This window comes from Camelus bactrianus, chromosome 2 (assembly GCF_048773025.1).
Source record: "Camelus bactrianus isolate YW-2024 breed Bactrian camel chromosome 2, ASM4877302v1, whole genome shotgun sequence".
Classification (NCBI taxonomy): Eukaryota; Metazoa; Chordata; class Mammalia; order Artiodactyla; family Camelidae; genus Camelus; species Camelus bactrianus.
In genome coordinates this window covers 89,922,165-89,947,337 of record NC_133540.1, presented here as the reverse complement: position 1 = coordinate 89,947,337, position 25,173 = coordinate 89,922,165, and the positions used below count along the sequence as shown (strand labels likewise).

At 40.6% G+C, this 25,173-nt stretch overlaps 1 long non-coding RNA gene across 1 annotated transcript; it reads left to right on the top strand.

Moving 5' to 3' along the window:
- The first annotated feature begins 309 nt into the window (after positions 1-309).
- Positions 310-22,705, top strand: LOC105080338 (uncharacterized). Its single transcript, XR_012500287.1, has 3 exons — positions 310-7,884; positions 10,800-17,200; positions 20,752-22,705. It is a non-coding gene; the product is annotated as an uncharacterized LOC105080338 (long non-coding RNA).
- Positions 22,706-25,173: the final 2,468 nt, after the last annotated feature.

The window sequence follows — 25,173 nt, the reverse complement described above, 5'->3', positions numbered from 1 at the left end:
TTTTCCTGGGTAATGAGAGAGAAGCTGATTTGAAACACACTCCAGGATTTTAGGCAATATTAAGGGCCAACTGGACACCATTAACTTACAGTGACATGGATCTACACAGTTTTATGTTTTATTCCCCCATCCCCATCTATTTTAGGTAGCGGGGACTGTGGCATCGACCAGACTGAGGTTATGGTAGGCGGATGCAGCAGCAGGGGACAAAGGATTGAGCAACAAAGGAGCGATTCAAATGCTGCATTACTGTCCACATGGGAACTGGGGACAGGAGAAGGCCGACTGATGGGTAAGAATGGAACCATCAATACATTTCAAGTGTAGTCAAGCATGTGAAACAAAGATGATAATAGCACAAATAAAATAGCTAGAAGAATAGGAAACTGTGTGTAGGGAGTGGACACAGAACTTCAGGATTTCAGGGGTGTGTCAGCTCTGGGTGGTGAGTGGTGGTAAAGTCTCAGTGGTGGCCATGGTGAGTGTCTGCAGTGGGGAAGAAATTGTGTGAATCGTGTTTCCACATGGATGCGGAAATCACTAGTTATCATGATGAAACTTAGAGCGGAAAGGGAAACTTTAAACCAAATACTGAATTAGATGACTGAAGTGACAAAAATGTGGGGATGATGGAGGGGATATCCAGATGTATTTTTACAAGGATTTAGAGAAGCAAAAGTTTGGTGTGGCCATGTGGCGTTAAAGCTACAAATGCTGCCCTTCAACCTAACTCTCAAGAGGGCTCCAGGGGGCCTGGTACCATCAGAGTCAGATTTTCACAAAGACACTGAAATCTAGGAAACATTCTGTGAAGAGGAGAGTGGAAGGGTTGACAAGAGTAAGAGGACTGGTTAAGAAAAAAAGGAAAAAAGACCAGCTTGGACATAACAATATGGAAGAAAATAGTGTAACTGAGAGGTGTGCCTGCATTTTTTAGGTGGGCAAAGATGACGAGGGGTCCGTCTATCTAACCTTCTGCCCTGTTCTCCTCTTCATTCAAGGTGCACTTAAGAGCACCTGACATATATGTGTAGAATGTGGGACGTAAGCTCTAAGAGAGCGGGGACTTGTGATATTCTATGTTTCCTGCTGTGTCTAAAACACTGTCCCTAGCTCACAGTCAGTGTGCCACCAATATCTGTGGGAGAAAGGAATGCATGCATCCTGGAAGGTGGACAATATAGAGCAATAGATAAGACCATGAGCCTGAGTTGGGATCCTGGCCGGGCAATCCTGGGTAAGTTGATTAACTTCTTTAGGTTTCAACTTCCTCATCTGTAACTTACAGGTTAGATTAGTAACTATGCTTCTGAGTTTCTGGAAGTACCTGGCACTTAATTAGCATGCAATGAATGGCAACATCGCTGCCACTACTACTTTTAGCTGCTTTATTTGTTGGGAAGAATTAGGGGATGACCATAATTTGAAGCCAGAGCTCTGATTTAAAAAAATTAGGTTCCCAAGCAGAGTGTTGGTAAAAAATCCTAGAATAAGTGTGCCAGGTTCAAGATTAGTTAAACCCTTAGGGAGAATTCCTTCCTTGTATTTTTATAACAACTACAAAATTTCTACCCAGTTACTCTGAACAAGCTCTTTTTGGGATGCCAATTCCCTGGTAAAGCTGGGATTCCCTGGGCAGAATGACAAGGATGCTTTTTAACTCTGTGAATGGTGCCATTATTTCTCCCGTTTCCAAACTACTCTTACCCTGGAAGAAGGTAAAATTTTGAAGAAGGATGTGACTGTTTCTAGTTAGTTTGTGCCTTTCCTGGATTTTCTTTGATTTTGTAAACTCTTGAATTCCAACGACAATCATTGTCTATAGTAGTTTTTCCCAGAAATCCTGGGAATACCTGAGTCATGAATAAGAAATCTTAACACAAAATTACTTAAGTAATTTAATTAATAGAAAATATTATACTGCATCAAATGTGCATGTGGAAAACTTGGATGTGATCTACAACAGCAAACCCATTTGTCTTACCCAAATCTGACGCTGTATTCCTTGCCTTGCATCTTGGCTCTCTTGACTCTGTACTTTGACTCTAATTCCTTCTCTACCAGCCCTGGAAACATCTTTGTTGAGGATAAGTAGCTCACTCCTTCTCCACATCTTACTCTAATACCCTTAGATTGTACATGACTCACGGGGAAGCCAGGAAAACCACTTCCAACTCTCTTATACTGATTCTGGCCAAGCCTCCAGTTTCCTCGTGCTGGGATCCTTTTGCTTTCTTGCTTTAAAAATCGACAGACTGTAAAATAGCTCTCACCCATCTAAACAACTTTCCGTGCAAGTCATCAAAATTCACTCTGATGTTCCCAAACACGGGAGGAAACTTGATTCCTTTCAATGTTGGAAACCACTTTGGTGTCACCAGTTCTCTCCTTCCCCCCCTAGTCCCTCAGTGCACTTGGGAGCCTTCTCAAGATTTTGCTCCAATCCTGAGGGAGTCCAACCTGCCCGTGACATTTCTTTGATTTATGGTTTTGAGGTTTTTCAAATAATGTAAGTATTCAGGAGGAATATTTTAAACGAAAACTTGGGATTTTGTTTTAGATAGAGCCAAAGCCATGTATCTCTCATGGCTGATCTTCTGTCTCATTTTGTACTTCTGGATACGAAGCCCTCCTGGATGTCCAGACAGCGCAGGAGTCTTGACATGATGAGGTGACTATGTTCCAGTGGTTTTTCTGCAGTTGGCCAAGTGGTCACTGGTTGGTTTACACAGTGGAAGTTTTGCAAAAATTACTTTGATGAGAGTAAAAGAAAACTATTTTTTTCCCCTGAGAATTGTAGTAAAGATGAATCAATATATTTTTTATTAATTAGCGCTGAAGAGAAAAATGGGAGAAAAGTAAGGAAGGTCGTCAGTGAGGGAATTTTCTGGAACTCTACTGAAGCAAGTGCTGATACAATTTCTTAAGGTCAAAGATTGGAAGATGGAAGTTAAACTTGGCTTGTTTCCCATATGTGCTGACAGTTGAAGCTCAGGGAAGTTTAATCCCTTTTATATACAGATTGAATTAAGTGGTCATGAATTTCTGCAGTACTAATTAGCTTTAAACCAATGAGAAATCACTTGATAGAGTAAGAATATAATGCCCAGAACAACCAGAGAACCTGAAAATTTTGTCATACTGTGTTGTGGCTCAAAAGAGTACTACAACGTTAAGCAGAAAGAGATGGGAATTTTACCTGTTTTCCTTCTGCTGCTTAATTTGTTACTTCGTGTCCTCACAGTCAGAAATGTTAAATAACCTGTGAGGGAACTGGAATCTAAATCAGGCTTATATAACTGTCCCTGTAACTGCTAAACTTGTTTGGACATAGATGCAATCTAGCAGGAGGGATCCTTAAAAAATTACTTTTTACTGTATAAGAGATAAACTCATACACACGTCCAGACACCTATATTCCTAAGTTGATGATTAGATGAGTATTTAGGTATGCAGTTATTAGATTGCTGTGTATGAGCAAACAAATGGGAGAAATTTAAGGCACTGAAGTAGTCTGAATGAAAGCATAACATCTGATGTAAGTTACCTCTTCAAAAACGTCTGATGAATGAAGAAACTTAATCTTCTTAAGGTATTGGGGCACAGTTTTACCTGAAAACCTCAGGTAAATTTTGTATTTTAGTATGTATTCATATCTGTCTTAGAATTATAAGTGTAACGTCTTATAATAAACTTTATTTTTTATTGACGTATAGTCAGTTTACGATTATATATAGCAGTTAGTATCTGCAAATCCTGAACTCCCAGTTTATCCCTTCGCCTCTCCCTTTCCCCACTGGTAACCATAAGTTTGTTTTCTATGTCTGTGAGTTTGTTTCTGTTTTGTAAAGAAGTTCATTTGTGTCATTTTTTTTTTTTTTAGATTCCATATATAAGTGATAACATATGGTATTTTTCTTTCTCTTTCTGGCTTACTTCACTTAGTGTGACGATCTCCAGGTCCATCCATGTTGCAGCAAATGGCATTATTTATATAACCTTTTAAGAGGAACAAAAACATAATGATAGGTTTTCTTCCCCAAATATCTGTGCAAGATGGGTTTTCCAGAAAGATGTGTTCAGTTTTTAATCCTACACTTTGGTGTACCACTGGGCACACTGGAGTGTTGTTCTAATTCAGTGGATTGTAGCTCTGGCTGAATGGTAGAAACATTAGGGTTCCTTTTTGAAAATGCCATTTGTAGGCTTTACTGAAGTCCCATTAAATCTGAATCTCTGTTAAAGATGTTTCTAATCTCCCCAGATGAATACAGTGTATGTCCAGAGGGGAGAACCACTGCTGGACCTGGAGACGTGGCCAGTTTGAGAAACATGGATGAGATCACATTAGATGCCATCTATCATTATACCTGTCTTCACATCACACCTCTCTTTGAAATTTTCCCTCATCCCTGGGCCTTAGAACAGCTGTAAATACAATGGTGAATTGATCGCAGGGAAGTGGAAACCTGACCCTCATGGAAACCCAGACCTCGTGTGTGGCCCCGGAGATCCTGAAGATCAGCATACAAGCTACAGCAGAGAAATAACTACTGCTTAACACTTGGGCATTGGTTTTTTTTTTCCAGAATAAATTCTTATATCTAAAGAAAATTTTAATTTGACAAAAATCGAAATTGATGATTTTCTGGGAGTATTTAATAATTATAATTTTATCAGTCTGACTTTTAAAACCCCACCAAATTCTCCTACAATATTTTCAGTATTTGCTGAAGGATAACATCCCCCCTTGCCTTAATCATGTGCCAGATTACTCGTAAACCTGGACCATATGCCACTGCAATTTGCTGATGGGCCCAAGCTGTTTTGGTAGATAAAAATTCCAAGGGGATTAGAATGGCTCAATCCTCACTGCGAACAGAGCAACGGCAGTAGGGCAGCTCCACGCTCTCCTCTCTCTCCTTCTCTGGACATTACCTACGGTCTCTTCAACCCAAAACCCAGAGATCATATCAATGCCTGCAAAAATGTATTTCACCCTAATAAGGTCTTTCTTTAGACACTTTCACTGAAACCAAGCTTCAGAGACACACAGATCATGCAAGGGATGGGACAGAGATCATTATGTGTGAAAGTAGGAAATATTTCCCCAATTGTGTCTTTAGGATGGTCCTGGGGGAGATAACACTCTTAAGTTGATGAGGGACATAAATGACATCTTTCTCCTTTACTTGGCTCCCGAGTTCTGTCCAGCACAGTGAATTCTCTGTCATCAATGTTTGAATGACTACAAGCTCTTCTGTTTATAATAAAATGAACTTCTATGACTCTTGACTTAAAATCAGAATCAGATGGTTGATTAAATTATTAAAAGTTAAAATGACCTTTGGCAAAATATAATTTTCTGGAGGACACTTTCTCCCACTCCAGTTTTTCCTTTCTATTGCAAGTGAAACTTTCCCCAAATGAGGAGGTCATTGTGATTTATTTTTGTGTGTCTTCAGATCCATTTTCTTGACAGCAGCCACTTGTTTTAAACATCTGACATGGTGTCTTTAAAGATAAAGAGATAAAACATTGATTTGAAGCATACTAGTTATTTACATGGCTGACAATGCTTTATACAAATATAAATGGTAAGAAAATGCTTATTATTCAGATTTCTGTGTTACTGTTAAATAATGTGCATACTGAACAGTTCTGTGTGGATTTTGGAGGGTTGAATACTTGAAGTTTAGAGTTGGAAGCAGTAGAACTCATCCAATGCAGGAATCACCTGCATCTTCCTTTGCTCAATTCAAGAATCTTCTCTAAATATTCCTGGAAAATCTTATTTGAACACTTACAATGATGAGGAATGCTACAGAGCCATTCTTTCTATTGAATTTGAATCTTACACCCTGTAACTATTATTTATAGTTCTACCTTTGAGAGCTCAGTAGAATAATTTAATTTTGTTTTTCTCTATGATCACCCATCCAATACTTGTCTGAGAGACACAATCCTACCCCTAGGAATGTGACAGTAATAATGGGAACCTTTACAAAAGAATTTGTCTTTCACTAGAGATCCCACTTCTTACATACAGGGACCAATGTTCCAAAAGCATTATTCAATATTACAACCAGCCAACTAATATATGTGCTCAGAATGAATCACACCCATCTTAACTGTCTTTTTTTGGCAGTCAGAAAGGGATCATGCTCTCCTCGAACTCCTCCTTACTCTTTTTTGACGAACATTAAAGTACAGCTTATTTAGAAGATCTGGCATCATACTATAACAAGCAACTTAGGTAGCTTTCATATTACTTGTGGTGGTGAGTTCTTTCTTAATCACATATTAATTTATTAATTCACTAACTTCAAACATTGTCTCTTAGTCAGGTTTCTTTCAGTTGACAACGACACGAACATAACTCCAACTCTCATTAGGAACAAAGGATTGTTACTATTTTTGTTATAATTGCACAAGCAAAATTCAGGTATAAGATTCAGAATTCCAGCAATGTAACCAAGCCTTCCTTTCTCTTGATCTCTTGCCATGTGGGGGAAAATGCACTGTGTTGTTTATTTTCACACTACTGCCACACTTAGAATGCTTCTGGCACCAGATGTGTGGGTTTGTTTCCACAATGACCAGTTCTCCAGCACCTGCTGGGTGTTCTAGCATCAGTTCAGTTCTGACGCTATCTACCAGGAGTTAGTACCAGAACCCACAAGTTAAGGGCTCAGGCTCACAAGACTGCCTCCACTTCAGGTGCCAATTGCAAGCCCCAGGTTGTCACCTGTACTTCTGACTGACTAGCTCTCAGTGTTTCCAGGACCGTTTCCTTGGGTTTGATAATTTGCTAGAACAACTCACAGAATTCAAGGAATCATCTACTTACAGTTACCAACTTATTGTGTAATAAAGGATACGATCAAAGGGATAAAGATGAACAGCCAGATGAAGAGATACAAAGGGTGATGGCCAGAAGGGACCTCAGCACAGAAACTCCTATCCCCATGGAGTTGGGATGCATTGCCCTCCTGGAACATAGATGTGTTTCCCAAAATTCTTTAGAAAATTTTACAGCAGCTTTAATCATGTAGGCATGATTGATTATGAACTCATTTTTCAGGCTCTCTCCCTCTCTGGAGACTGGGGAGATGGGGCTGATAGTTCCAAATTTCTAATTATGGCTTGGTCTTTCTGGTGATTGCCAGCCATCCAGAAGCCCACCAAGAATCACCTCATTAAAACAAGAGATGCTCTTAGCACTCAGGAAATTACAGGGCTTTTAGGAGTTCTGTGTGAGGAACCAAAGTCACAGATCAAATATTAGCAGGAACGAGAGGCAGAGACCAAAATGTACATCTTCACACGGAAAGTGTAAAGAAAGCACCTCCTTCTGGAAGTCTCAGGGGAGGATTACAGTGGCCACTTAGACCTGTGTTTAATTGAAACCCTGCCCCTCGGTCGGCCGCTATGAAGATGAGTTAATAGACCACTTTTACAGAAAGACTGGGTGTTTCAGTCAGCTGTTTCTGCACCTGGGGTGTAGCCACAGTGAGTCCTCATGTGACATTTAAGAACTGGTTCTCAGGTCACTATAGCCTTGTGGGTCTTGTGAACAGAAGCCCTGCTGACATTCAAAGCTAGACGCTTTGGGAGCCTTCTCTCAGGTGCTGGTCTCAGAAGTTGAGCTGCCAGATTCAGGGTTCACACCTTGGCTCCTCAGGAGAAGCTGGGGGTTGTAAGTCACCTCTTGACTGTGAGTCGCTGTGCCAAGGGTGGGGTTCAGGATGAGATTGTGTCTTGGTCTCTCTCACCCATTTTCATATGTTTTTCTTCTTGTTCATCCAATGCGTGGGAGTTGCTTGGCTAGTTTCAAAGTTTCTTTCATATGTGGCTGAAGATTTGGTGTGTCCATGGGAGAAGGTGAGTTCAAAACCCCTCTAGGTTGCCCTCTGGGACCTGAGTCTATCTGCTTGCCACGCATCTGTGTGCAGCTTGGTCCCCAGCACGTCCAGCTTGGGCTGTAATCCAGTTTGTGCGGGATGGAGGGAGTTCAGTTTTCTCACTCTTCCCAAATGTCACCTGATCTTTCGTGGTTGGTCAGGCCAGAGTCACATGCCCCACTTTGTACCCAGGTTCCTGTAACTGGGTTCTTACCTGGCCTCTCCATCTCTCTTCTATACTCATATGGAAAGCAAGGTGATATGGTTTAATGTGAATGCCGTGACCTTAGGATTTGAACTTTCCCAGTGATTTTTGGTATTTTTAAAGCTGGAAAACATTTTTCAAAATTTATGCTTCTACTACCGAATTCCGCCCATAAAATGGTCTCAAAAAGTGAATACATATCTGAAACATCTTTTTTTGTTCTAAGATCAGTTCTAGCATTAAACCCACAAAAACTCTGTCATGTAGAGAAGACGTAAAGTGGATTTATTTACAGTGATTAGAAAATAAAACAACAGAATTTAAGATGAGGGCCTTGAGTTATGAGAAATGTCTTTAAGCTATTAACTTAAAAAGATTTCAAAGTCCCTTTTTGTCAAATATCAAACTGTATAAAGAGGTATTTATTTGGTTTTGATAGTTAAATTACCATTTAAAAATTCTTAAAATCGTCAAACATCTTAAGTAGTTCTGATAAACAGAGTACAAGATGTGGGAAGTGTGGAATCAAAACTGTTTTCACTCATTAGGGACGACCTTACATAGTCTCACCTTTTATGAGTTATCAGGACATCTGTAACTTGTGAACATGATTTTCATATCATATTCCCAAATATTATGTATTTCCTCTTTATTTTTGAAAACATGTTAATATACAAATACACATATTGAGGGATGTATTTTTTCATATTTACTAAGTTACACCAAATCGTTAAAACAGGAGTTAACAAATCCATTTGTTAAGATATGCCAACAAAAGCATAACAAAACATACTACCAGAAGTATGCACGTCCTGGCTCCTTCGCTGAAAAGGTCACCTTTCCAGAGCGTAACAAACTGGTGCGTTGGGAAATAGAGAAACATCAATCAAGTCAAGTACATTTTTCACTTGTGTACTGAAGGCACAGTAAAGTGAGCATTAATTAAAAAAAAAAACTTTATAAAGTGAGAAATGGAGAGTGAAAGATCAAAGGGCTGGATGAGAGAGTTAAGCAGATAAAGATATGGAAATCTGTTTCAAATCTGTTTCCACACAATCACTTAAAGAAGGAGATGGAATCACTTAAAGAAGACAGGTTGGAAAATCCAGGCTGACTTTTTGGTGGGATTATGCCAGTTGGCATCTGTACTGAGTGCATCGAATGCCCTGCCTCACATCTTCTTGGGCCACTTTTTACTCCAGCCATTGTTGCAGCCTTAACATGACAGGACTTGGCCTCAGCTGCACAGCCATACTGGTGTCTCAGTGGAGGAGGGTGAGATAGAGGTGATGCCAGCTGGTGCTAAGTGCTATGGAGAAAAGTAGAACACAGGGGTAGAAACAGGTGCCAGGGCATGGAGATGGGGCAGTTGCGATTTTTCATAAGGCAGTCAGCAAAGACCTCACTGGGAAGATAGTGAGTCTCTCTGGGGAGGAGCCTTGTGGACACAGGAAACAGTGCAGAAACTCGAAGGCGGCAATATGCCTGGAAGGTTCCTGAGTAACTCAAGAAACCAGCATCCCTGGAAGAGAACGAGCCAGAGAGGCAGGGAAGCAGGAGATGAGGTGATGGTGCCAGGAAGTGGAGAGCCTCACAGGCCTCTCTAAAGATGCTGGCTTGGACTGTGATGAGATGGGAACTCAATGGAAAGTTTTGAGAGAAGAACTGACATGTTGTGGTGGGTGTTGAGACTGGGCTGGAGAGGGTGGGGCCAGGTGTGGAAGCAGAGACATCAGGTAGGAATCTACTACGACAATTACGTCGAGAGATAATAGCAGCTTTTGCAGAAGCTGGGAGCAACAGATGCAGGAGGAGGTGGGAAGTGAGATTCCAGACGTACTTTGATGGTAGAACTGGTAGAATTTGCTCACAGGTAAGATGTGAGACATGAGGAGCAAGGATCATTTCAAGATTCTAACTGAGAAACAGGAGGAAGAATCACTATTAACTGAAACTGAGAAGACTTTGACTTGGTTGGTGGGTTTGGGAAAAGGATTAAATTCTAGATACAATAAGTTTGAGATACCTATTAGACATTGAAATGGAAATATAAATTAATCAATAGGCTGTGTATATGTGTCTGGAATTCAGGAGAATGCCCGGGATGAGACGTAAATTTGGGAGTTATCATCCAGATGGCATTTTGCCACCAAACTGGATGAATCACAGAGATAGTGTGTATGGGGAGAAAAGAGAAGGGGTCTGTGGACTGAACTCTGGGTCACTCCAGTGTGTTGAGGTTGGGGAGCCCAGGAGAATCTTGCAAAGGACCAGAGAAGGAGTGGACATTGACGGTGAGGGTAATAGACAACTTCTAAAGGGAAGACCAGAGTGGAGTTGTGGCTGGAGGGGACCTGCGAGGTTAAGAGAAGGGTTCTTCTGTTAATACTGGAGGAATAATAGCACACACATGGGCTGTTAGAAACTATTGGGTAGAGAGGGAAATTTGGTGATGCAAGAGAAAAGAAAGAATCACCAGAGCTATGGCCTTGAGTAGGCAAGAGAGCGTGTGACTTCATGCACAAAGGACCTTTAGTAGGAGCACAGGTTGTGCAAAATGACAGGATGACAGGGGGCAAACAAGGAAGGATCTGTGGGCCCGGATGCCAAAAGGTGGGTAGAGGTGATGATTCAAGCTTCCAGGCTTGTGAGAGTTGTGTTTTCACTGTTTCTATTTCCCTGTTCCATAGGAAGGAAGGTCAACAGCTGAAGTGAAGACAGGGAGGAGGCACTGGTGAATGAGGACAGCGGGGTTTGAAACAGTCCTCTGGAAGCGTGGGAGAGTGAGTGGATCAGGGAAACCTGCATGGCCCCTGAGCTGCAGGGACCCATTTGAAAGCGGGGCATGTGCATTTAAAGTTGTTTGCTTTTTTTCCTAGCCCTGTTCAGCTGGGTGGAGGAGTAGAATCATCGGAGAGCTGAATTTAGCCAGGATGGGGGTTTGGCCAGTCTAATATGATAAAATGAAAGACATGCAGGGAACGGAGGGTGTACCCAAGGGATACCAATAGTTTTATATTGTAGATTTATGTTTTCGTTTGAATCAATTCCCTCATCTGACTTTAACTTTTCTACTGAAGCTACCACCTCTCATTCATCCAACTGTGGAACCCCAGAGCATGATCCTTGCTCCTCATGCATGGAAGGGAGGGAGCAGGGTAAGGGGGGAAATCAGTCTAGTGTCAGAATATGGAGGCTCTAGAAATCTGAGCTAAAGAATACTGTTCTTAATAAATTCTCCATCCAGGAGAACCAGGAGGAAGCAGCATGTTCTTTCCTGACCTAACCTCAGAAATCTGAGTTGAACAATAACCTGTTTTTGTAAATAACTTGCACTGGGACACAGTTACATCCATGTTTTTACATGTAGTCTGTGGCTGTTTTTGCATTTTGACAGCAGAGTTGAATGGTTGGGTAGAAACTGTATACCCTGCAAAACCTAAAATAGTTACTGTCTGGCCCTTTAGGGGGGAAAGTTTGCTAAACTCTAATCTAAAACTCAAAAGAATACCCTAAGTGGGAGCTTTCAAACTGATCAGTCTTGGGCTTTGTTGAGTAACTGAACCTTGTCATGCAAACCTCCAGTACTTATAGAGCAGTACCTACCAAGGGATCAGATTCCTCAGGGAGATTACAGGGCCTTTCTTACCCCTCATTTCCTAACTCCAGAGATGGTCCCTAAGACGAGACACAACACATGAACTGCACCCAGATTTAAGCATTAATTTTGGGATGTTTGCCAGACCAGATGGTTAGAAAAGCTAAGTACTATTGATTTATTTCTTACCCTTTATGAGGCAACATTAGAGACAATGGACCTTATCAGAACAAATGAGAATAAACAACAGAATGCAGATCAGAGGAGAATTAAGAACAAATGCTATTGGATTTTATTAGGCTATAATTAATTTTGTATGTAGAAAAGCACTAATTATTAGTTAATTGTTGACCACACCAACAGAGCTCTATCTCATGGCAGCTGGGCAAGGATGGACTTCTCTGTTTCATGAATGTCACTCTCTCCCATATAGTACTGTGACCATAATCTCCAGTACCCTGGGAATGCTTTCCTGCAAATGCAATTAATCATCCATCAAATGCCTTTGAGCACTTAGTAGACATTAGAGGCTGGGGAAACAGATTAATAAGACCCGATTCCCACCAACAATGTTGCAGTGCAGTGGTGATTTGCACCCAGAACTGCAATGATTGTTCTTACATGGTTTTGGCTCACAGACCTTTATGAGATTGTGATCAAAACGACAAACCTTATTTTTAGAAAAACAGATGTGCAAAGGCACATCTAAACAGAATTTTACATGTAATTTCAAGAGACATTATATTTCCTGAAGGTCATTTATGAAAGTCTGTGTGGGAGCTTACTCCCTTTTTAAAATCCTTGTGGTACAGAGCACGGGCACAACTGAGAGAGAGAGAGCTGGTGTGTGTGCGCGTGTGCATGTGTGTGTGCGCTCACACACACATGCAAGTGTCTTAGTTTCTTAAGGATCTTAAGATGGAAAAATATTTTCTAGGTGGGAGGAATGGCTTATGCAAAAGAAATGAGACATGGTAAGTCAGGGGAATTCAGGAAGTCAAAGCAGTTTGGTTGGACACATTCCGAGGGCAGATGACTAACGCCTTGGGAGAAGAGGCTGAAAAAAGACTGAAGACTGAGTCATACCTAGTATATTGTATGAGTAGATCTGTCACTCTTCCTTGAAGGACTGCATGTCCCTAAGGGGGGCACACACTATGGGACATGCAGTTTATCGCAGGACACATATTTGTTTGCCTCTACCTGGTTGTTTATTGCTGATTTTCTCTTTTCTTGATTTTTTTCCTTTATTTTTTTTTTTAAATTTAGGCATGTGTTAGTGAACAAGGATCTTTATATATACTATATCATAGGATCTAATTAAATGTTGTAGCAATCGCACTAGCTTTTATTATTTATTTATTATTTTATTTTATTATTTTTATTTTATTATTTATTATTATTTATTTAGCTTTTATTTTACCTATTTTACCCACAAGAAAACAGATCCAGAGAGGTAACTTATGTGGTCAAGCCCACAGAGCTAAACACAGCAGAGCTGGTAATTGGACACCCTTTTTCCTAATTTCAGGTTTTATACTTTTTCCTTTGGGCTTAAGACACTGAGCCAAGTAAGTTTTGTTGTGAAGGATAATTGATCATTTCTGGCTAATGTAGAATACCCGCTTGTAAGTCAGGTTATTAAATGTGACCATACTTTTTGTTTAGTATTTTATGTAGTAATTTTATTTAGGCCAAGAATGTTGGAGTGAATAGATTTTATTTCTATTTTTTAGTTGATCTTTCACACTTACGTACTCTGACTTTGGTTTTTATTTTGTTTAAGAGAAAGTTGCAGGAAGGCTTATAGCTGGGGTTGAACTGACCAAGCTGGACAGACTGGGAAAGGCTTGGAAGGGCTAAGATCTGGATTAGAAAGCCCTGGGAATTCCTCCAAAACACAAACTCCAAGCAACAGACAAAATGACTGCACATCATAAGGAGAATTACATGTTAAGAAGTTTTTTAGAAAGTGTTTTCAGCCTTATTCAGGGGTGGTGAAAATATCTAATTACAAAACCACAAAGCAGAGAGAGAAATGTTGGCTGAGGGAGGGGAGAAACTCTGTGTATTCACAAGTAGAGTCCAGTGTCAAATGTGGCTTGACTTCCATTAGCTTTGTTTTTTGACATAATAGATTTTTCTAGAAAGCCTTCCCCAAAATTAAACCCAATTAACGCACAAATTCCTATTGAGATTTAGAAGCCAATCAAAGACAGATTCTGAGATGACAGGCTGAGAAGGAAGGGACAGTGCCCAAGTCGATCCTGGTCGTAGTAAGATTCAGGGAGACCAGACTTGGGTGTGGCACTCGGACATCAGACGAGCCCAGTTCTAGGATACTCAACATCCAACAGAAAAAGGAAAGATGATAGTGGTTGAAGATGTCAAAGCAAGGAGGCTTCAGTAGATTAACCTGGCTTTTTTCGTAGTTGTGCTGAGGGTCGGCTCTGAATACAATACAATAAGATCCATCACTTGGTGAAATAATGTGTAATGAGACATTGAATCACAGCCACAAGAAAGGGAAAAAACAGTGTCAAAGGCCCCACCCAGTGTTGCATAAATGACAGGGAAACATATTTGGAACAGGATACGTTGAGCACTGTTTGTCTGTGTGTCCCCACCAGAAGAACAACCTCTAAACCCGTTAACCCAGTCAAGTCATTTTCTGTGGAAGTTTCTGTGACCTTTCCCACAGGCCTTCCCCTGCGCTGGATCCCAAGCTCGGTGCCACTTCACAGCTTGCATCATCTCCTCGGAACCCGGCCAGGGGGAGAGAGAACAGCTGGGAAGGGATGATTGTAAAAAGCCCCCAGGATTCTACAGAGGGTCCAGAAACCCCCTTCATGAAGTAAACTTAAGGAGCCCGAGGGCACTTTCGCCAGACACAACGGTAGTGTGAGAAGAGAGACACAAAATGCGAGTTGATTGGTGTGACCACGGTGCAGGGCAGACTTTTGTAACCAGGCTAAAAGTCCTGTCTATTTCGTAGTATTTGTTAATATGACCGCAGACACGTTGACTAAATCCTAGGAACAGCTGCTCTTGATTCAACAACAGGGCATTAAGTCCCACAGCAAATACATAAAGTCCCACTCTATTTTCATAATTGAAATACATATTTTAAAGACCCTTTCAGTTATTCAGTGTCACTGCACACATTATGACTCATTTTAAAAAGACTCTCAGTTTCCACAATGACTCTTAGTAGACTGTCTGTAGATCATAACATGAACTGAAGTTATTTCAAGAGAATATAGTTTTTATTTAATCTTAGCTCATTCCTCTAAATTGAAAGCCACTATTCCTAAAGCACCTCTTGGAGAGATATGAAGCAATATCCCCCCTCTATTTTGGTTATGTGAATACATTCCATTGCTGTTTTATGATTTACGAGCTAGGTATTATGTGGAACTTTTTATTCATTCTGAGCCTATGTAATTGCAGCTACAAAATGGCGATATCATCAGAATCTACCTGCTACAGTTGTTTGAGAATTAAATAGAATAATATATGTAGTGCTTAGCAAAATGCTGGGACATAGAAAGTGCTCAGTAAGTGTTAGCAGTAATAATCTTTATCATCACCATCATTATTCATTTAAACTCAGGTTAGTCAAAAATATTCTCATTTTTAAATGATAAGTTTTATGTTTGAAGATAGCTTATAACTTCTGATTTTTAACTTTATATAATTATCACTACTGTCTAACTTGAAAATGTACAAAAATTTCAACATCCTCCAAATTTGCTTGGTAAGGGAGTCACATATACATAAGGGGAATTTTTTTTTAATTATTTCAAATTTTTAAAAATAGCTCAGTTTAATTTTCAGGCACAATAATGTTTAATTTATGAAAAATCAAAAAAATCTCAATGATTAAAATTTATTGATAATCATTTTGCATTAAGCATTTAATCTAATCTTTACTATGCCAAAATAGAGTCATTGATGTTTTTAATTTTTGCTTATTCAAAAAAAAAAAACATGGAACGTTTGTATACCAATGTGGAATGCTTAAGAAATGTGCCACTCCGAGCAAATTGGAAACAATGATTGAGAACCTCAAATTCATCTTGTTTGCTACATTTTAGGGCAGCAGATTCTCCAGCTTTACTGAGAAATGTTCAGAGAGGGAATGGAAAGTGTTTTGAAATCAGAAGAAGACGTGCGTCAGTGCTTATCTGCCACGGCATGGAGACCTCCCTCGGTTTAAAGGCCAGCCAAGCGTTGTCTTTGGAGCTTAGCTATGTAACCCAATGACATAAATGGGAGTGTCAGGTTGAAATCCTTCCAGACTTGGATACATCATGTGCTGAATTTTTTAGACCTAGATATAAAAATAGTTTCCAGGCTTAGAATCAGACGTAATAAGGATGAAATACCTCCATAAATTAAGTTTTCTAAAAGCTTCAAACGTAATTGAATTCGGGTAAGTCCTGCTATAATAAACAAGTCAATTTTCCCAGGGTCCTGTGTAGAAATATGTCTCAAAGTGGTTCACACTTTCAGAAGTTCTTCCATGGCCTTCGCTTCCCTAAGGGTATTGTGTCTGAGATATTCTCTGAAGGCAGATTCTAAGACAAAGGTTTTTGTAATCAGTAGTTGATTCATGGATCGCTGTAAAACAAGAAGCAAGTGATTCCAGGAGCAAGAAGAAGCGGTCGAGGGTTAGAACAGGAAGGAGGAGAAGCAACCCAAGGGACGGCGTCGGCCGACACTGTGGTTCCTTCTAAAGAGCCATCTGGTCTGTGTTTCAGATAAGACCAAAAGGTATCAAAAGAGGGGACACTTATTCCTTCACTTCTGCCTCGTCAAGAGAGGCCTCACCGATCCTCCCCTGCACTTTGGAATGGTGCATTCGTATTTACAGACTGCCGGTGCAGGTGCATCAAAGCCAAAACCAAACATACAGCAAAAAAAACCCCAAAAAACCAAAAAACCAACAGTAGGAACTGAAAGATAGTAACACAGGCCTGAGTTGAGCACTGTCAGGTTGCACCTGTGGGAAGCTGGCTGACGCCGTCAAAGAACCATTCAGCACAGCAGTTCTGGGGTGGGACGTGGAGAGAACGTGAAGTAGAGCTCAGTATCTGCTGCCATTCATCCCTGTCACCATTCGGTCTCTTTCATTCCCTTCCCAGTGTCCCTTTCAAGGTACTAGCCAAACTTGCAAGGACTTAATAAAAGAGGGTGAGTTCAATGAACTTCAGTCTTCACTGCTGTAGCTAGTCCTAAAGCCATCATCAGTATCTTCTCTCCCCCAAGACCCATTTTGAATTTCCCTTATAAGTGGCTAGTAATGGTTGTGTGCCTGGTGGACTGACCCTAGACTTTATCCTCAGGGTTCAGAATAAAATCCGCATTGTGGAAGACTACGTGCCAACCTTACAGGGTGCTGTACCTGAGCTGGTGCCTTTGCCAAGCCTTTCTCCTATCCTGTTCTACAGCCAGCCACTCTGCTCAGGCAAACTACTTCTGGGTGATGAGGTGTGTAATAAGTGTAATGGACTCCGTGGATACGTATCCATTCTTCTATTTCTTTTGCTGTAAAATTAGTCTGTTCTTGTCAAGATGAAGCAGACAGAAGAAAGTATACAATAAATACATGTGTTGCTTTATGTTTAACCTAAATAATGGTTTTGTGGTGGATGCAACCCACAAGGGTAACAAAATTCCTTTTGCAAATCATTCAGTAAAACCAAACTGCTCTGCAAATGTTTTGATGGTTAATGGTGATCACAAGACAGGGATTTTTGGTAAGAGAGCCATCCAGACCTGTGAGGAGCTGGGTTTTGATTACGGAAAGAGCCAGGCTGATGCTCTGAAGTTTGCGGGCACTGGATGAGAACTGAAAGTCCCTTGACGTTTGCTACCTTCTCCTCCCTTTCCTTCTCCCTGGCACAGCTGCTTTAGCTTTAGGAACAGCAAGGACTATGGGCAATTTAGAAAAAGTAAATGCAGTTTGCAAATTCTGAATTTGCAAAGTCCTGTAAGAATAATTTAGAGTAATGAATTTAAAAATCAAATTTGTATCGCCTTCTCACCAGCTGCAAACTGTTTTGTACCAGAAAAAAATTTGCAATAATGCAGTATGGTACATTTTTCAACTCTGAATAAAGACTACTTGAATTTTAAGAGAGAGCAAGAACAAGAGTGAGAACGAGAGACAGAGAGAAAGTGAGCACAAGGTGTGCGTACAGGCCCTGGGGCAGGCACGGCACAGCACGTCTAGGAAGTGGGTCTGCGCAGCTGCTGGAGCTCAGACGGTGAGCACTGTAAATATTCACCAAGAGTCTGAGGCAACAGCTGGGCGATGAGGGCCATGCAGTAGCTGGAATAAAATAATGCCCTGTGTTTAAGGACACTAGCTTCAGGAGGCTGAAAGCAAATAGCTCCTCCTCTCTGTCCTGATCCTCCTATGGTTTGTTGTAAGGGTGTCCTGGATTTTAAGCAGTTCTCCCTGGTAAAAGCAGACTCCCTGGACACCACAGATAGCACTTTTTATGATCAATTTCTTATAGGGTGTGTCTCCATCCCCTGGCAGAATGAGATGATCAAAGCTGAAAGTTTCAATGACATCACTGAAACTGAAAATGAGGGAAATATGACATTAGAGCTAGAAGAGAAAATATGTCACTAAGTTCCCAAACCACAGAGAGGCTTCTTCTGCAGACTTCTCAGAAGATGGGGCTGCCTCAACACTGGGCCCATGAGAAGGAAAAGCTGTCCATAGCTCATGCCCACTCACTAGAACTCAACGCCACAGAGCACGTGCTTCATCCTACCTGAATTGCAACAGACAGATATGACATCTTAACATGTAAAAACAATCTGTTAGCATAAGTCAATGTTGGATGTGATACCATGTGAATAGATCAAGCATTAGGTAAATACTCTTATTGTAGTGATGGAGGAGGTTCTGTAAGGCTAAAAGGAAAGCCCAGGTGTCAATTCCAGTAAAGATGGCACAAGGTGGAAGAGCTCCAGTGTAATGACATTGGAATCAGACAGTTGGCTCTTCTCTTCAGGGATGACGCCACATTGCTGCGTGTGTGAGGGCACTCTAGAGCAGCAGTAGCGAGTTCATTCTTGATGTGAGGTAGTCCATTTAGCGCCTCTATCCCTGACACATCATTCATAACTCACTGTGTCAGCACCACTGGGCTGAGTAAATACGGTGGTTGACACTTGCAAGATGGATCATCTTGTCCAGTTGGTTGCTGAGTGCCTCTTTTGTAGTGAATACATCTCAGTGGGCATTCATGTGAGACATAAATATTTGCATATTCTGTGGCCACTTCCAGTGTTCCACCTACTGGCCTCTTCTCCAGACTTCTTTGCCTCTGATCATTGGTTGTTGCTCCTTCATGCACAGGGGTCAACGTACAGTCATAACTCAAACCACTGTCCTCTCTGCCTGGTAAACTGTAGACTGCACTGCTCATAATTTTGAACACTGAGAGAATTTCCTTCACCCCAATCTGGGGCCATCTTTGAGGAAGGCTGGAGCATGGTGGTAGCAGTACTTTTCTGGCTGGTCCTAAGGTTTTACATATTCCCGTCTGTGGACCAGATCTGAGTTTTTCCTCCTCTGTCAGTTGATCATAATTGTTTCAGATTGGGTTTCCCAGGAAGCAGAGTCTGTTCAAAGGATTTAACATGCAAGAGGTGTATCAGAGTGTGCTCTTGAGAACGTATCTGTGGAAGGAAAAAGGGTGAGGCAGGACTGGGCAGAGATGCGAGCTGTGATGCAGTATCCGTGGAGCACCTCTGCTTGCCCTGCAAACAAGACTGAAGACCAGAAGACTCCTGAGATCTGTCCTGAGCTCGGGCGAGAGAATCAGATCTTTGTATGCCTTTTTCAGTGATCACCGAATGTAGGCTACTCAAGATGGGGGGTGATCTCAGGAAAGGAGGCTCTTTTCAACTAAGGCAACCTCCAAAGGGCTGACAGCGAGGGCTATTACAGTGTGTGGGATAATGAGTCTTTTATTCCTGAAGGGAAATTTGGGAAGTGAATGTCAGCATATACCAGAGCAGTCAACCTCTAGAAGGTATAATTTGAAGGAAAGGCATTGGTACAGCAGAGATGGTTTTCATGGGAGTCTGCTTATGTGGTTTGCTTGTTCTTTCTGAACCTGAATAAAACATTGTCCCCACTGATACTTGGGGTTGCTGCTGTACACTGGACCTTAGGGCTTGGCTGATCAATAATACCTAGCTCCTGTGAGCCGTTCTGCCCACAAAGTCATTTGGTATCCCAGGTAAGGTTCCAGATCTGCATTCTCATATTTTCAATTCATAGGAGATAAGCAAGCTAAATGACTATCTAGAAATCTATCACATTGGTGAAGACCTTGCCCTCAGGAAACATCCAGCTCTGTTATCAATAGCCATGGTTTACTGATAACAATAGCAACTCCATGGAGAATTAGCGTATTGAAACACTAGGGTACAAATCAAAGTTGAAAGTTAACATATGAAGTCGCTCTTTTAAACAGAGATATTTCATGGCGGGAACACTATGAAACAGCTGAGCAAAAAGAACATCCATGATATGTGATAGGAATCCTTACAAAGTATCTTCAATTCACTCTTTTGGAGTCTAATATATGAATATAGTCATAATTGAAATTTCTTTGTTTATAATGTTTTCTTCTCAGAATATAGTTTTATAGAACCCTTGGGTTACTACCACCCTTAGCATCTTAACATCTGCAGATCTTAACATCTTCTGGTTAGTGCCTTTGTCTATAATTAAGCAACTATATTTAAAAAGATTAATCCTCTAGAATATACACCAATCTTTTAATAATTTATTTTGATACTTGACACCTGTAAGTGGATTTACCAATGGATGTAGCTATTGGGGGAATTTATATATAAATATGTATAATAAGTAAAGTGTGTGTGTGTGTGTGTGTGTGTGTGTGTGTATATATATATATGTCCAATATAATACTTTTAGAATATAAATATGAAAACTTGAGAGAAAATTAACCTAAATTACATGGACTATGCCTATCTCAAATCTGCAGGATTACGTGGTGTTTTGAAGAGAAACTGAACTCTCCCCATCAAGATCTGAGGTCTAAAGCTTCTTCCTTTTGAACCTGGACCAGCTTTAGTGACTCTTATTATTAACCGAACATAGTAGATGGGAGCTGTATAACTCCAAGGCTGGATCAGAAGAGACCACGAAGCTTCCACCTGGCTGTCTTGGAAAGCTCACTCTGACGGAAGTCAGAAACCATGCAATAAGTCTGATTATCCTGCAACCAGTATGCTGGAGAAGACAAAAGCAGATGCCCTAGTCAACAGCCCAGCTGAGCCATCAGCCTATAATCGACTCCAAGGGTCAGCACTTGAGAGCCGTCTTCGACAGCCAGCCCATTCAGACTTTCCTATGACTGTATCCCAGCCAATGTCTGAGTGCATCCATATCAGAGCCAAGCATTCCTCAAATTTCTAATCTATAAAATAAGAAGCAAAGTGAAATGTTTGTTTCTAGAATTTTGGGGTTAATTGTTAGACAATGATAATAACCGATTAGTGTGTGCCAAGTTCTCTGCTCTGTGCATTATTTCAATCGACTCCTTTAATACTGACACTGATGCAAAGTTAAGTGTCATTTCATTTTAGAGATGAGGGGTTGGAAGTGGACATTGAGAAGACGTGATTGCTGGTTGACCCACAAGTTGCACCTGGGCAATCAGGGGCTCCTCACCCCCTCCCCTATCCTCAGAATGTGTGTTCTGCCCATCATTCCCATGGTGGGAGCCGTTTTCGAGGATGGACCCTTGAGAGAGTGATGTGTTGTTAAGACCATCTGGACAGGGTATGTGACTGAAGCCCTTTCAGGCCTCTATATAAATTTTCAAGATTCTGGCAGGTGGGTGTGGAAACTGACTCTTCTTGTGGGTGCCAGGGATGAGTTTTGCATGTAAGTCCCCTTGCTTATTAAACCTACCACCTACCAATCCAGAGTGCTCTGCCTCTTCCTTGGGTTTCTCTCTGTCCTCCACAGATGGGGGCCAGTTTCAAATTTCACCGGGGGAAATCCAGTGGTTCCAAGCCAAGATGACGAAAGTGAGCTTCAAAGAGGTTAACCTTCTCTTCACGGCACGCAGCTAAGGAGAGGCAGAGCTGAAACTCAAGCCTAAGTTTGCCTGACTAACCGTAACCTGAACAATAAGATCTAAAGAATCTTGTATTTGTAGAGTAAAGACCACTCTTTAAGCAAAAAAAAAAAAAAAAAAAAAAAAAAAAAAAAAAAGAAAAAGAAAAAGAAAAAGAAAAAGAAAAAGAAAAAGAAAAAAGAAAAAAGCAACATATCTGATACTAATTGAATTAGAAATATCCATATTCAAATAAAATAATTAAAAGATTTTCTCGGGTTCAGCATGTGTAGCCTGGAAATGAAAAATCTGGATGAGAGAGCCCTAGTGAAAAACAAATTTAACTATTACCATATGAACATTGTTGCCTGGATAGTGATGGTGCCAAATGGCTGAGCAAAAGGTATTGGAAATAATCTGTAACAACTTTTGTAAAGATGTTCTGGCATAAAAATGAAGAACAATTTTATTTTGAAATAATGAAAAGCATGAGTGAAAATATAATTAGTATCTGTAAAAAGTGAATCATTATAGTGCTTTGCTTTGAATGACCTTTGATGAAATTCACGTTCTTCAATAAACCATTACCCATTTTACCTGACATTTAAAAAGGAGAAATCAGGTTTCTTTTCTTTTCTTTTTTTGCCTTTCATCCCCTTTATATCATCTATCAAAACAAAAATATCAGACTTAAACTACTGTCTCATATGCCAAGACTGATTGAGGAACTATAATTATTCTTGTTCACACACTAAACATATTTTTTATTTGTTCTGATTATGTAAGTGGTTTGTAATTTATTTATCCCGAATAAAAACTATTTTCCATTTCTATTCTGTTTCACTTACACAGTTTTTTACATATTAACTCTCAATCCAGGCAAAGAAACGCTTCATCAGTGACGACCCCTTCATCTCCCTCACTCTCCTTCAGAGGTGTCTTCCTTTATTCTGCGTGATATTTGACATTCGGGGAATAGGTTGGATGTTTAAAATCCTATATTTATTAGTATTTGGCTTGTTTGATCCATGCTTTTTGATTATTCGTATGTGTAAGCATCATCTGGGGAATGCATGATAAGAACAGTCGATTCCTGGACCACATTGCCAGAGATCCTGATCTGAAGGGTGCAGAGCTGGGCTGAGGGATCTACAGTTGTAAGGAGGAGTCTAAGACTCTGTTTGCAGGCGGATCTTTCTGCATATACTCTTGTCTTTCAGACTATTTACCTCCAGTGTTTCTACATAGAATTTTTCCTCATAATCTATAAAATTGTCGTATCTTATCTTAAAATGATCATCAACTGAAATGAAAATGGAAAGGACAAAGCCAGGAAAATTCCTCTCCCCACAATTCATCTTTGTATTAATTCAGCAACAAACCTTACTAAGTAATCTCTATTACCAGACAATCCCTCGGTATTCAGAATATAAAATAACACAAGACAACTGCTCACTAAGATGCCTATTATAATAGGTCTCTGTACTTCAAAATCTGTGTTTCCCAGAAGTAATCATTTCTCTCCTATATCCTTTCTTTGCTGTTAAATTAGTGTGTAATACATTAAGAGAGGGTGCTTTGAAGTTTTCATTTGCAAAGATGCTATTCAAATCCTCTGTCACCAACGAATTGTGATGTGGAATAAGAATAAATTTTTTATTCATAAAATAAGGATAATAATATTCAATTCACAGAATTTTTTTTAAGCATTTCAAAATTTTCAAAAATAAATAAGATAATGTGGGGGCTCTGCCTCCAGTATAACAGTGCAAGGAATTCTATGGACTTGCTTCCAGCAAAACTGATAAAAAATATTTTTATAAAAAGCAACTATTTAAAGTCTCTGGAAATGGATCTAAGAGCACACAGCAAATGAAAAAATATTCATTCAGGAATATCTACTACAACTTGGCAAGAACAGCAAGAGTTGATGGTATTTGAACCAAGACCCAACTCTCTCCTTTGCTCTCCCATCTCAGCAAGACAGAAACTCCACTCCAGAGTTGTGTAACCAAGGATGCAGGACTCACTCTCATTTCTAGCTCCAAGTCAGAGGGCTATTTTCCTAGGAGAGGCAGCACAACAGCATTTCTCATCCTGATCCCGACTGTCTGTTGCTGAACCTAGGTTCTGAGCAAGTGTGACTGACAGGCAGGGGCTCCTGTCTCCCACTCAGCCCCCACTCGCGGGCAGAGGCTATCTTGGGTGGAGCCTCACTGAGAATGCCGAAGCCTGTCCTTTGCCTTGCTTGTCAGGTGGGTGGAGGTTCCATGTTGAGAGAGGCAAGCAGACAAAACCCGAGGCTACAGTTTGCCCCCTTCCACTCAGCACTCAGCACCAAGGCAAGTGTGTCTTTCTGTTGACCCCACGCCTAGCTCCGGAGCTATGGCTAATACGTTTTGCCTGGAAGGAGAATCAGGTTGCATATTAGAAAGCTCTGACTCCTTTCCCAAAAGAACTGATTTCATTTGCAATAGGGTGTAGAGAAATTTAAACTTCAAGGTGTCCTCAAAACTAGCAGGATTATGGCAACAAACATATGATAGGAGGTTGGTAGATTCATTGGGGATATAGGCAAAAGTGTTGGCTAGCTGTTTGCCAGAGAGGTGGGGAAAGAGGCAGGGGGAGGAACACTTCCTGGGCCAGAACAAATCTCAGACAGGAGCTACCCCTTCAAAGCAGCCTAATTTCACTGGATGTAATTTCATGGGGTCTAATTTCATTGGATAGGTCGGCTGAACAATTCATACCCTAGGATATTGTTGAAAACAATACAGCAAGTAGCTGGCAATCACAGTAGTGCAACTAACTTGGTGCAGGCAGGGGAAAAGACAGTCAAAGGAAGTCCTGCCAAACACTGTCGTTTGAGGTTGATGTGGGCTATCCAAGGCTGTGTGCCTCAGCAAACCGCATCAGAGGCTTCACAGAGTGGTGGGTCGGGGTGGGGTGGGTGATCTACTTCACAAAAATGGTCCAGTCCATAACAATAACAGACCCTGGCAGGGAGAGGCCAGCACCAGAATTGCCAGAATATGTTATCTCTAATGTCACTTCCAACAAAAAAAATTATGACACATGCAAAGAAACGAGAACATATGACCCACACACTGGGAAAAAAGCAGTCTGTGAGTGACTCGATGTCAGGGTTAATAGATGAAGACTTCAGAGTGGCATTATAAATATATTTAAGAAACTAAAATGAGACTATGATGAAAGACATACAGAAAGGTAATAATAGCAATGTTGCAACAAATAGAGTATCAATAAGGAGATACACATTATAAAAGTAAGAACTAAAAGGAAATAAGAACTACAGTTGAAATTTTCAGTAACTTAAATGAA